This window comes from Perognathus longimembris, chromosome 16 (genome assembly GCF_023159225.1).
Source record: "Perognathus longimembris pacificus isolate PPM17 chromosome 16, ASM2315922v1, whole genome shotgun sequence".
NCBI lineage: Eukaryota > Metazoa > Chordata > Mammalia > Rodentia > Heteromyidae > Perognathus > Perognathus longimembris.
Window position 1 is genome coordinate 16,166,231 of NC_063176.1, and position 14,338 is coordinate 16,180,568.

A 14,338-nucleotide genomic window follows, 5' to 3' on the forward strand; every position below is an offset into this window, starting at 1 on the left:
ATAATAATAATACTGGGTGTCAAAATAACTGCGTAGGCACTTTACTACTTGATCCATGCATCAGCCCCTACTTGTGTTGGTTATGTTCAGGTAGTGTCTTGCTTTATGCCTGGGCCACCATGGAATATGATCCTCTTACTTAGGTTTCCCAGTGTCAGAGAACGATAAGCCTACTCTGCTTGTGCATCCCCTGTAGCTGGGAGAATGAGTGTTCTCCACCTCACAAAGCTACTTGTCCAGATGGAACCTTGTAAACTTCTATGTCCAGGCTCGCTGACCCTTGAATGCAGGGATTTTCCCTGCAGGCTTGAGCCATCTCACCAGACTTACTTTTTCCTTATTGTGCGTGTTTTTGTTTTCATTACTTCCTGAATTTACACATTTCTGCCTGGCCTAATGCCTTTCCGAAGAGTTTCTTTTTTAAAAGATGGAGGCTCTGTCTACTAGTGTCAAATTATCTTCCTTGGGCTGAGGATATGGCCTAGCGGCAAGAGCACTTGCCTCGTATACATGAAGCCCGGGGTTCAATTCCCCAGCACCACATATATAGAAAATGGCCAGAAGTGATGCAAGTGGCAGAGTGCTAGCCTTGAGCAAAAAAGAAGCCAGGGACAGTGCTCAGGCCCTGAATCCAAGCCCCAGGACTGGCCAAAAAAAAAATTTTTTTTCTTCCTTTTTGTGAGTCAAAAATGTCTTCATTTAATCTTCATTTAAGAAGTATATTTTTACTCAAAACGGAATTGGAAGTTCACTGGTACTGTCATTCAGTGTCTTAAAGATGCATTCATTGGTCCTAAACTTCATCATTTCTCATGGAAAATCACATAATGGCATGGTGTCTTGCTGTTTTTTTCTTTGAGAATAATGAAGCTTTCATCCACCTAATGATTAGATTATATCTTCATCATTGGCTTTTGTGATTTTTACTGTGATGTGTTTTGGTGTAATTTTCTTTTTAATCACTCTGGCTTGAAATTTCTAGATGTTCTTCTCTTTCTTCAATTGGCATATAAAATCATATACAGATGGGGAAAGTTTTACGTGTTTTTGATCAGTAAACCAGCCATTTACGTTATCTTTAGTTGTACAGAAGGGTTTCAATTCCACATGTCAATTTATGAATACAGTACATCTTGATCAAAGTCAGAGGATAATGTTCTGAAGCATGTGTGTATTGTATATCTGTGTTCAGGCCAAGGCAAGTACATCTCTCTCCCCAATCATTTATAATTTCTTTGTGATGAAATTTTTTCAGGTTTTAAAATTGTATAGCACACAATTGTTATCTGGACCCTTCCTGCTGTGCAGTAGACATTAGAATTTCTTTGTTCTAATTTTCATTTTGTACCCATTGACCAACCTCTCAGCATCTTTCTCTGTCCCTCACTCTCCTCAGCCTCTGCTAACCACCATTCTACTAAATCATGTGGTACTTCATATTCTATGCTTGCTTTATTTCACATAACATAATGTACTTCACTTCCTACTACGATGTCACAAATGACAGGATGTCTATCTTTTATAGCTAGATAGTATCCTATTGTATACAAGAATAACTCTTTTTTTTTCTGCCAGTCTTGGGGCTTAAACTCTGGGCCTGGGCACTGTCCCTCAGCTCTTCAGCTCAAGGCTAGTGCTCTGCCTTTTGAGCCAAGCACCACTTCTGGTCTTGTGGTGATTAATTAGAGATAAGAGTCTCACAGACTTTCCTGCCCAGGCTAGATTTGAACCACAATCCTCAGATCTCAGCCTCCTGACTAGCTAGGATTACAGGCATGAGCCACTAGTGCCTGGCTAAGCATAAGTTTTCAGTTATAGACATGTAGGTTGATTCCATTTCTTAGCTATTATGAGTAGAACTGATTAAATATATAAACACAGGTGTGTACATACCTGCTATTCTGATTTTACTTCCTGTGATTTCTTCAATCTGTGGCTTTATGTTTTTTATTAGTTTTGGAAATTTGTCAGTCATTTTATTTCCACATATTGTTTCTATACCATCTTCTTTCCTGTAATATTTCAATTACACATCATATGACATATTTATCAATCTCACATATCCCTTTTACCCTTTTCTGTGTGATCGATTCATTTTTTTCACTGTGTTTCAGATCTGATGGTTACTAATCTCTTCCTTCCTTCCCTCCCTCCTTACTCCCTCTCTTTCTTTCTTTTTCTTTCTTCTTTCCTTTTTTTGTGTGTTGGTACTGGGCCAAACTTAGAGCCTTCTGCTCTTCTTCTGCTTTGCTCATAGCTGGATCTACCACATGATATATAACTACAGTCTGGCTTTTTTGTTGGCTTATTTGAGACAGAATATCTAGGACTTTTCTGCTCTGGTTGGCTTCATACTTCAATCTTCCAGATCTCAGCTTCCACCAGCACTTCCTAGCATAGATTCATTTTCACTAATATTCTTTTGGGTTGTGTTAAATTAATCTACTGAGATTTTACTTTCTATTGTGCTTTTATTTCTTGAGTTTGTAGTTACTTCTTTTGAATGCATGTATCCTCTTACAAAATCCTTTGTACGTCCTTGAGTATATTAGTTAAAGTTCATATCTAGTATCTACAGTATCTGAGTCACTTATGAATCTGCTTCCATTCTATATATTTTTTTCTTGGTCCTGTTTCTTTAGATGACTGGTAAATGTGTTTAGCAATTTGACACAGGTTAGAAAGCCCATAGAAGCTCTAGATGCCATTATGTTACCTCCAGAGAGAAAGCAAATGGACAGTCAGACTGTTAAAGGGAAGAGACTTTCAGCTGGAGATAGATGTTATATGTGTTTATTTCCTAGACGCTCTGAAGTCTTTCGAGAAGACCTTTCATGTGTGACTTCAAGATCTAAAGCAATCTAAATTACATTCTGCTTCTCTCTTCTTTCAGTACAGAGGTGGACACCCTGCTCCAGACAGCTCCACAGTTTGCAGTGGGACTGTGCAATGGACACCCACCCAGTCCTTCCTTCAAGACTTGGGCTCATCCACTCGGCTGTCAGCGTTGCTGCTGATGGCTCCTAGCTGAGTCCGCTGTAGGCATTCCTGAAGGCAGTCACCCACTCCCAGGGGCAGTCGCAGGCACAAGCTGTCATCAAAGAACAAAGAAGTGGCTGAGGCCTCTGCTGCAAACCACATGAAGCAAGGCTCAACTTCTCTGTCACCCTCGCCACCAGTTGTCTTATCCTAAAAGTCGTTCCCTTTGGTACCACCACATACCAATTATCTTCCGGAGGGGAGAGGCAGGATAGATCTGAAAACACTAATTTATTGCCATTGATCCCCCAATTAAGTCATGATTTTTTGAATTCAGAGCTTCTTTTATGTTTGTTATTTGTTTTGCTGTCAATGCAAATCAATTCCATCTGATTTCAGTGCTCTGGGGCTTCCTTGGAATTTCTGATCATTGATGACATTTTTTTCATGAACTATTTTCACTCATTCTTGTTTTGCTTAAATTCCAGGGAAACTTTGTGGAGATGTAAGGAAGATAATCATGTTCAGTCTATTATCACAAATAAGTCACCAGGGGCTGGGGATATGGCCTAGTGGCAAGAGAGCTTGCCTCGTATACATGAGGCCCTGGGTTCGATTCCCCAGCACCACATATACAGAAAACCACCAGAAGGGGCGCTGTGGCTCAAGTGGCAGAGTGCTAGCCTTGAGCAAAAGGAAGCCAGGGACAGTGCTCAGGCCCTGAGTACAAGCCACAGGACTGGAAAACAAAACAAAACAAACAAACAAAACAAATAAGTCACCAGGTCCCTCGTTGTCCTAGCACCTCGGTTTTGTGGGTGTTTTTTCCCTCCCAACTTACAGGTCTCATAGCAGAATTCACAGACCCTATGGAGTTTCAGACAGAGGTCTCATTATAAGTTTGAAGGTATTGATTTTTAATTCACTTGACTAATATTTTGAACTGTTATTTGAAAAATTAAAAATGATACAGCCATCCTGGTCATATATTTTTCTGTGTTGTTTTACCTTTTTACAATGTCAAAATAAATATAATACTGTGATTTCCACTGAAAACGCCATTAACAAGTTTTAGGAGAAACTCTCCTCCATATATTTATATATTAATTTGACGTAGTATTTAGGGGCCTATCTAGGCAGTGATATTTATTATAGAATTATTCAAAAGAAGTAGAAGACCTGAAAATGAGAACCTTTTGATCAGACAACAAAATCTGCATTCTATTGAATACTAACAAGAAGCTCTATGGCAGGCATGGCCATATGCTATTTTGAAATTACACTAATTTCAAGTTTTTTGGAGAGTGAGGTGATAGTATTGAGAACTTAAAAAGGTTATAATTCCTGATGTAGTAATTTCATTTCTAGAAATATTTACTGAGGAAAGAAATTTTGTCACAGATGTAGATGTGACTAGCATTTTTATCATTATATATAACAATATTAAAAAAAACTTTAAGATCAACAATAATAAGAATAAAGGAATTAGGATATATGACTATGGTAGAATATTATAGAGCAATGGAGGTTGAAGTTTCTAAATAGTTTTAATAAAGAAGCACTGGAGATATTACCATATGCTATATGGTTTATAGAAAACAGGACTCAAAGGTACAGAGCTATTTCAACTACATCTGAAAGTAAAATAGTAGAATGATGTGGACATAAATCTTAGCATTGACTTACTAGTTGCTGAATTAGGATGATGTTAGGTTAGAAACCAAGATAAGATGTCAGGCTGCTCACGGACATTTTCCTTGCGTGCCAGCAACAACTATGTGGGTTTGTGTTTTTTTTAAGTATAGCTTAAATGAGGGAGGGGGTAACACTGTTCGAAAAGAAATGTACTCATTACCTGACTTATGTAACTGTAGCCCCTCTGTACATCACCTATACAATAAAATTTAAATTTAAAAATAAAAAAGATCTCCACCCTTGAAAAAAAGTGCATTAAAAAGTGAATAAATGGGGCTGGGAATATGGCCTAGTGGCAGGAGTGCTTGCCTCGTATACATGAAGCCCTGGGTTCAATTCCCCAACACCACATACATAGAAAACGGCCAGAAGTGGTGCTGTGGCTCAAGTGGCAAAGTGCTAACCTTGAGCAAAAAGAAGCCAGGGACAGTGCTCAGGCCCTGAGTCCAAAGCCCAGGACTGGCCAAAAAAAAAAAAGAAAAACCTGAATAAATGAAAGCTTTCCAGGTGCTGGTGGCTCATGACTGTAATTCTAGCTACTCAGGAAGCTGATCTGAGGTTAGCAGTTCAAAGCCAGCACAAGCAGAAAAGTCCATGAGACCCTTATCTCCAATTCACCACCCCAAAACTAGAAGTAGAGCTGTGGCTTAAAGTGGTAGAGCACTAGCCTTGAAAAAAGAGCTCAGGGACAGCATCCAAGCCCTGAGTTCAAGCCCCAGTACACACACCCACATACCCCTCACCCCAGGAATATGAACAATAACAAATTCTGCCAAGGATGTGGGGGGAGGAAACAATCTTAATTCACTGTTGGTGGGAATGTAAATTAGTGCAAAACTAGGCAACACAGAGATTTTTAAAAAGCAAAAAATAGTACGGCCCTATAATCCAGTATACTACCCTTGGGCATTTATCTGAAAGACTGTAAGACAGAATACAATAAAGGCACGTGTATGCTCATGTTCATTGTAGCATTATTCATAATAGCCAAGTTATGGAAATTGATCACATGTCTTACCATGTCTTGACTGGATCAAGAAAATGTAATATGTATATACAAAGGAACTTTACTCATTCATCAGGAAGAATATTATCCCATTTGCAGGGAAATGGATGAGAAAAAATTATATTGAATGACATAGCAGGCTCAGAGAGACAAAGGGCATATGCTTTTTCTCAAGTGTGGAAGCCACCTAAAATATAAAAATATTTGAAAACACTTGCAGGAATATGCATAAATGTTCATAATCAAACAGACTAACATGGGATGGGATATGCAGGGGTGGTTTCCAGGGAGTAACCCCTTGAACAGCTGACAGGCAGCTCAACGAAATGAATACCAGGAAGCTGAAATATCTCTTGACTGAGGCTGTGGGACTAGCAGAAATGGGGAGCGGAGGAGTGGGCAATGAAGCCCTGATGTTCGATATACATACATGAAAACTGAAGTAGGAAATTTGAGGAGATGAGTGGAGACAGGATAGATGGGATAGGGGAGAATGAGAGGAGGGGTATTTCTGATGTAAATGTATTTTACACATAAATGAAAATAGTAAATCAAAATCCTATGCACAGCTATTTGAAGAAAACATTTTAAAAGTAGAATATTAACTTTCTTCCTTGTACTTCATTACATTTACATTTTCCCTCTAAAATTCATATGAATTAATTGCATAGTCAGACCCAAATCAAGAGTTTAAATATGTATAGTACATAACAAGTTCCAATTGTATAAAAAGTATGGAAGCAATGGACTTCTGGCAAGAAGACTTGAAGTACAGATAAACTTGGACCAGACTAAAAAATGAGTAAGTATCCTATCTTTCATATATTTCAAATATTAGTGGGCTCAGCTCTGCATCTACATAGAGCTATCCGTGCTAAGTCATGCTCAGGAGTATGGAGTTATCTAAACATAGCTAATGTGTGTGTTTGTTTTTACTGAACACCAGGCTGAAAGATAGCAGAGATGATGGAGTTCTCTAAAAGAAAATCTGACATCTCTGGCTAGAAGATTGCATGTTATAAGAGTGGGGGCTCCTCAGTTTAGATCAAGGTTTTCCTGAAGAGAAACAGATTTGTTTGAATAAAAGAAATGTGTAAAATTTACAAAATGTGCTGTGTGCTGGTGACACACATCTGTAATCCTAGCTACTGAGGAGGCTGAAACCTGAGGATCACGGTCCAAGGCCACATGAGACTACCCACAAAAAAGAAGAAAAAAAGAAAAACTAAAAAGCCAGAGTAGGGCCATGTCTCCAGGGCTACAGCACTGGCCTCAAGCCAAAATCTAAGGGGCAGAGTCAGGCCTGATTTCAAGTCAGAGGAACAGCAGCACACAAGTGTCCTCGTGCACACACACACACACACACACACACACACACACACCCCGTTTTAAAGTGTGAAAGACATGATTGTGGTCTTAAAGATGTTTGGTCTAGGAATTAACCATATGGTGACCTTTTTCACAAAACAAAGACTCTTGAGAAAGCCTAATTTCCAGGAACTTAAACAGGAATTTTAAGATACACCTAGATAGCAAAGACTCTCCAATGATCATTCAAACTTAATCCTTGAGAGAAATAGCAAAATTCAAATATAATGATTTAGATTTTGGCATCAGGATATGTAGAAACGTTTCCTGACAATCAGTACCTCAGCACTCCTTTGGGCGATATCTTCTTGGGATAGTTAGGACATGAATCCTGCAAAAGAGAATTTTCACAGATATATTTCATCTGATATCCAAATACCCACATTAGGATGTTGTCAATCTCTCCTCTTTACGAGGTTCAATAACAATAAGCATGTGGACTTTTAATACTTTACATCTACATTATATCAATCTACAAGGTACATTACTCGACTTAAGACTGAAATTGGTCTATCTTTACAAAGTACTGGGCTCCGTCACTGTTGACATTACTGCTGTTGCTTCTCTAAGAATTGTAATCAATGCTGAATTTGTCCAACAGCTACATTAAGCATAGGTACTTGCAACACAAGAGGCATGACGATACCAGAATCAGTTCTCTGATTTTCAATTTTGTTTAAAGTATATTGCTATGAGTGTCTTTGACAAAGTCATGTGTCAAATGTCGTAATTATTTTATAGTTTGAAGAGGGGGAGAATGCAGACAAAAATCCACTGTATATCACAAACTATTAGGAAGAGTGAAGGAAGGGGTAGAGGAGGGATAAGTGAGAATGTTGAAAGGGGTAACATTGATCCAGATATGTTGTATTCATAAGCTTCTTTGTTAAATGGCAATTATTTGTACAACTACTTAAAGATCATGAAATACAAAGATAACAAAATCTTCCTTGTGTTGCCTTTTACTGCCTTCTTTGTTTAGTGATGTGCTCAGTTTCTTTATTCATCTTGTTCTGCCTCCATCTTTCTTCTTACCCCACCCTTGTTGTTGCTGACATTGAACTTGTAATTACTTTCCCACAGGCCAATGTACTGCCCAGTGGCCCGCAAGATCTAATGCCTCCCGTGACTCCCTCTGCGAGCCTTCTCTGCAGTCCCTTAGGTTTGACTTTTCTCAAATAGCCTATTATTTTGTGAGGCTCCCCTCGAGCTTTCAACAGTCTCTACTTCCAATTTTAAAACATCTCTTGGAAACTTCTCTCTCATGGTGGTCAACACGGCTTCTACCACAGAGAGCAATTCTGGCCTCTTAAGTCTTGCGGCTTCTCACTGTTTGATACAGTAATACCAACAGAAGCAAAAGGCTGCCGTTTACCTTTATAAAGTATGCACTTGAACGTGGAGCAGAGCTTCTGAGCTATTACAGGAAAACGTAATTACAAGGAGGACTTGGCTCTGGTTTTGAATCAGCCTGAAATTGTAGGCAGATCCTTTGACCCCCACCCTAGATGAAAAGCCACAAGACCCGGGGAGGGCTTCACCTCCCCATGCCAGCTCAGCAGGTTCAAGGCAAAATAAGGAATCTCACACGTTTTCAGTGTGAGCTAGCTTTAAAGAATCCGATCAAATGTTTTGACATTTTAATGGGGTCTCTAATCAGCCATTCTATAATGGTGATCTGCTGTTTTTTCTGTATGAAATGATAATAAACATGGCCTTTTTTACCTTTGTAAATTAAATAGTTTATGCCTATCCCTTGAAAGACATTGAATTACTTGATTGAATTACTTACTTACTTGAATTACTTACTTGAATTACTATTCCTGGAGTTGCATATATTTCATTCTAAAATTAAGATATATATATTTTGCAAACATGGAAGTCTTCTTCTAAAAAGAGACTTTGCCAGGCATCAGGGGAAAGGAAGAATTTCAATGTGATACTGTCAACAGGGACAGAAGCTGGTGTTTTCTACTCTGTAAAATTTCTTTCTTTTTCTAACATAAAAAAACCACATTTTATTGCACTTAAGTTATAAGAAAATAAAATTTCCAAGTGAGTCAAACCATAGACACAATCCCTTTAAAGGTTGTTTTCCTCCATCATAAAATTTCTTTCTTAACCTGATCTATTTTATTTCTTATATAGTCCTATCATGTAACTCTACATCTTTTTATTTCACTTAATTTTATTATAGAGTTTAAACATCAAGAGAAAACATATCTCGTCCTTTGCCTCCAAATGTGGCTATCTGCATATCCGGAGTATATAAACATGTAAGTAACTATTTTGACTTTGAAAATGTCTCTAAGAAATGCTGTTTTTCATAATTTAAAACCTGTAATCTAAATTACTGATACTTTACCCTTTAGGGCTAAAAAGACGACTGGATTTGTGCCCCTAGCTCACATTCTGGTATGGGAAAAAGACTATATCCTTAGCAACAAGCTCAGATACTACTGAGGAATGATTCAATCATCACCAGCTACTTAATAAGTTCTTTTTAAATACATAGTACCACAATAGCAATGCAGAGAGTTATTTGGGAGTAGAGAAAAGCAATGAAACAAAATAGAAAATTTCAGAAGAAGTGATGTTAAAACTAGAAATATTTGACAGCAATGTCTATATAAAGCCAGGGTGGGGAAAAAAAGACATATATATGTGCATGAGAGAGAGAGAGAGAGAGAGAGAGAGAGAGAGAGAGAGAGAGAGAGAGATCTCCAAAGAAAATGCCGTAGGTCCCACAAGCCCCACAATGGGTACATTTAGCTAAAAAATAACAATGTGATTCCCAATAAATGTCCCCTAAGTGGCCAGATGGCTTCAAACACCCAATGAATGTTGAAACCTTCATGGTGGATGCAATAGGATGAGCCATAGCATATAAAATTACAACACAAACCTAAGTAAAGACTGGCAGTGATTTGTTTGCTAAGGAGACACAAACTATGATTACTGTAGACCACTGCAGAAGGTCTCAAGCAATGGGAAACCTAAATCACACCAAAAATATAACCAGCTAGTAACTAAAAGACTATATTTTTTCAATTGTGGAATCCCTGAGATAATTTCTGAGAATAGATTTCTCAGCTGTTCACCAAAGATATTTTATACAAGAAAAGTATTACACCTTTTAACAAAACCAGAGGAACACTCATGAAACATTTAGACCAATAATAAAGTAACTGGAAAAAAAAAGTAATACCATGAACCCTTCTATGTATTAAAAAAAAAAGTGTTTCTGACTGAAAATATAGACAAAGAAAATTGCTACAGCCTAACCTATTCTATTAGAAGACAATTATTCCCTATTATGAGAAATCACATAGGGGTTTCACAAATTTTAGGTTCATTCAAAGTCTTCTTCTGCTTATATCATTTACATTCCTTTCCTTAATTCAGTTGACTCAAAAACACTACTTTTTTAGCTTAATAGTCAGCAAAAGAGTTTGAGGAAAATATTTAAAACTTGGAGGAGCACACCTTCTATTGTCAAAAAGCGGGTTTTTTTATTATCTTTAGGTAGTTGTACAAATAATTTCAAATGATACACTTTTTCGCAACAAAATTACAGACGTATTGCAGTAGGTTTTGGTCATGGGACTTTGTGACATATGAACTAGTGAACAGTCAAGCCATTTACTTGGCATCAAAAACCAATTGATCTACCTCTTGGGATTCTGCTGTGGTTATAAAAGATAAAATAATGGATAAGATTGGGAGGTTTGGTTTATGCTATTAAATTCCATGTAAAGAAAGCTAATAAGTGATATGGGAGAAGCCAGGCATTGGTGGCTCATGCCTGGAATCCTACCTACTCAGGAGGTGGAGATCTGAGGATCGTGGTTTGAAGCCAACCCAGACAGAATAGCCCCTGGAACTCTTAGCTCCAATAAACTACCCACAAAGATACAAAGTGGATGTCTGGATCAAGTGTTGTAGTGCTATCCTTGAGCAGGCCCCAAATTCAAACTCCAAGGATGAACATGTGCACACGTGCGCACACACGCACACACGTACACACGCACGCATTCCCATACCACACATGAGGTAATACAAGAGATAGTTTGTAAGGCAACTCCTGTTCTAAGATAATATGAGGGCTGGGAATATGGCCTAGTGGCAAGAGTGCTTGCCTCCTACACATGAAGCCCGGGGTTCAATTTCCCAGCACCACATATACAGAAAACAGCCAGAAGTGGAGCCGTGGCTCAAGTGGTAGAGTGCTAGCCTTGAGCAAAAAGAAGCCAGGGACAGTGCTCAGGCCCTGAGTCCAAGGCCCAGGACTGGCCAATTAATTAATTATTATCATCTTATCATTCTTTCAAAACATCTGAATACTGTCAGGTTTCCCCCCATATTCTGGTATGGGGAAAAAGACTATATATCCTTGGCAACAAGCTCAGATACTACTGAGGAATGATTCAATCAGGGGGAAACCTGACAGTATTCAGATGTTTTGAAAGAATGATAAAATGATAATAATGCACTTCCCTCTGCAATAAGTCATTCATACTAATATTTTACAGAAACCTTAATTTGTCATAGACCAAATGTTTGTGTCCCTTCAAATAAGTATATAGAAACTCTAATCCCAATATAAAAACATTTGGAAGTGAAGTCTTTGGAAGATAATTAGGCTAGATTAGGTCATGAGGGTAAGGGACTTGGTGGAATTGATGCTTTCATATAAAAGAAAAAACTCAGGATCTCTCTCTATCATGTGAGGATACAGCAATTTAGGAAGAAGAAGACCAACAAAAGGGAAAGATAGGATAAGAGACAGTAATGAAATATGAATATCATCAAAGTAAATTATAATGATGTAGGAAGATGCCATAATGAAGGTAGGTTTTTTTTAAACGTTTTACCAGAATATTTTAAGCTGTATATAATACAGGATGAAATACATGCTAATTTCTGTATCAGAACAAACTAAGACATGAATAAAAATAAGTGTTCCATGGAGGGATAAATTTTTTTTAATTTGTTCTGAAAAATCTTTAATTTCTTTGGCAATGGTCTTTGAAGAAAATACATTCTATAATGGCTGTCCATATTATCCCAATCCAGAAGAAATTATAAGAAGATTAAAACATCAGAATCATATATAATATATATAATAAACATATGTTGTAAGATATATAACAATAAATATTATATTTGCCTATACACACATCTGATAATGTTTAATTTATAAATTATGCACTCTAGGAGGTTAACCACAGAACAAAATTTTCTAAAATATACTATAATAAAATTTATATGAATCCTCTCTTTCTCTCTCATCTTCAAAACAGGTTGTCTTTATCCTGCATTGCTTATTCTTCTTGTGGTGATATGAAATGACATAATGCCAATCTGATGAGATGAGGGGAAGTGAATGCCTTAGGTATTTTGATGTAGCTTTGGCTATTGTTGGTCACTTGACACAAGCAGTGTGGCAGTGACGCAATCTCATAGTCCACCTAGAGGTGGAGATGCTACTACAGGCCTAACAAGCAGGTAACATCTACAGTGTGGATACTCTAAATGAAAGATTAAGCCATGTGTTGGGCATGAAGCAATGAGACAGTATAAGATTTCATCATGCTACTCAGAATGGTGGGCAATTTAAACTAATGAGTTGTTTGTTTCTGGAAATTTCCATTATATATTTTTCAGGCCCGGCTGACTGTGAATAACTGAAATCATGGAAAGCAGCACTACAGGTGGGACTGAAACTACTTATAACAAAATGAGCTAGTCACGATTCTAACAGACCATCCACTCTCAAAGAGAACAAAAGTCTCTCCAAAGTTGAACCCTATCCATTCATTTATACTCAATTAGCTATTATTTTAAGACGACTGAATGCTTCCTCTGTGTTGAGTGGCTGGGATAAGGTGAAAACTAGTCCCTCTATTCATTAACTCATAATCTGTCTAGAGTGCATAAGATGTTCAGCCAGTTATGTTAGAAGAATTGTCACAGGCATGCCATGGAAACACACAAAGAGGTACCCAACCCACCCACGTTGAGATGGGAAGGAGGGAAAGCTTGCAGCATAGGAGTTCAGTGCAGAGTCCTCAACGACTGGTCAGAGTTACATAAAGCCCCTAAGAAAAACTCATGGGGTACAGGGAAAGGCATAGACATTTTGGTATAGTGGAGTTTAGTTTGAAGAGGAAAGTGTAAGGGATGGGACTATAGTCATACAATGGAAGAGTCAAATAAGAAAGGAATTTCTATACAAGTCTGGAAAGCTTAAATTTCATGTTGACGCATCAGGATCATGAGACATTTTAAGTAAAGATTTAAAACTTATCACTGATGCTTTAGAAAGTTTACTTTGGCCGACATGATAGAAGAGAACAGTGAAAATGGTTTTATATTAGCTTGCATTCGGCAATATTACTTTACAGGTAGTGGGGGTAGAAGCAAGACCGGGGGGGGGGGGTGCAGAACTGACATCACCACATAGAGGGAAGGTGTGTAAAGTCCAGCACTCTGATTTTAACTTGAGTAACAAAGTGAAGAACACAGGGGAAAAGGAGCCAGGAATCAGAAGCAGTTTTATAACTTCCAAGTGGATATTTCCATTGTAAACTTGATATATGATCCTGAAGGGGATGAGGAACCGCAGCATTATAATTATAATAATGTGTGTGATTAAATCCATGGGAGTGAAAGGGACTGCCCAGAGACAGTGCAAGACACTGCAAGACAAAAGGAGGTGGTCAGGTACCGGACTCTGAAAACCCAAACATGCTAAAGACAGGAAGAGACAGAAGAATGCAGAAAAGGCGAGCAACAGAGGCAGGAGGGGAGAGGAAATGCTGAACACCATGTGTGGGAGAAAGGTGGGTCTTTGAAAGAGGAAGAAATAATAGTATGAACTGCCATGGAAACTATAAGAAACTAATAGAAAAGTGTCTGCTCCAGTTTACAAGCAAGAACTCCTTAGTTAACAAGAAAAAAAGTGATAGCTGGTAATTTTTATGAGACCAGTTCCACAAAGGGCAAAAGCCAAAATGAGTAGATCATGAAGAGAATGTCATGAAATGTTAGCAACTTTCAAGACACTTGGCTGTGAGAAGGAAAATATACACGAATAGCTAGATAGATATGTATATGGGTAAAAGTCTTTTCTTTCTTTTGTGGAAGAGACTTCAAAATTTAATCCCAATGAAATAAAACCAGTAGAGAGAAATTGATTGTACAGTCGGGAGAGAAAGGCATTTGGAAAAGCTATAAATAGATTCAAGAAGAGTTGATCTTCATTAACTAATCTTGATTCCTGACAGT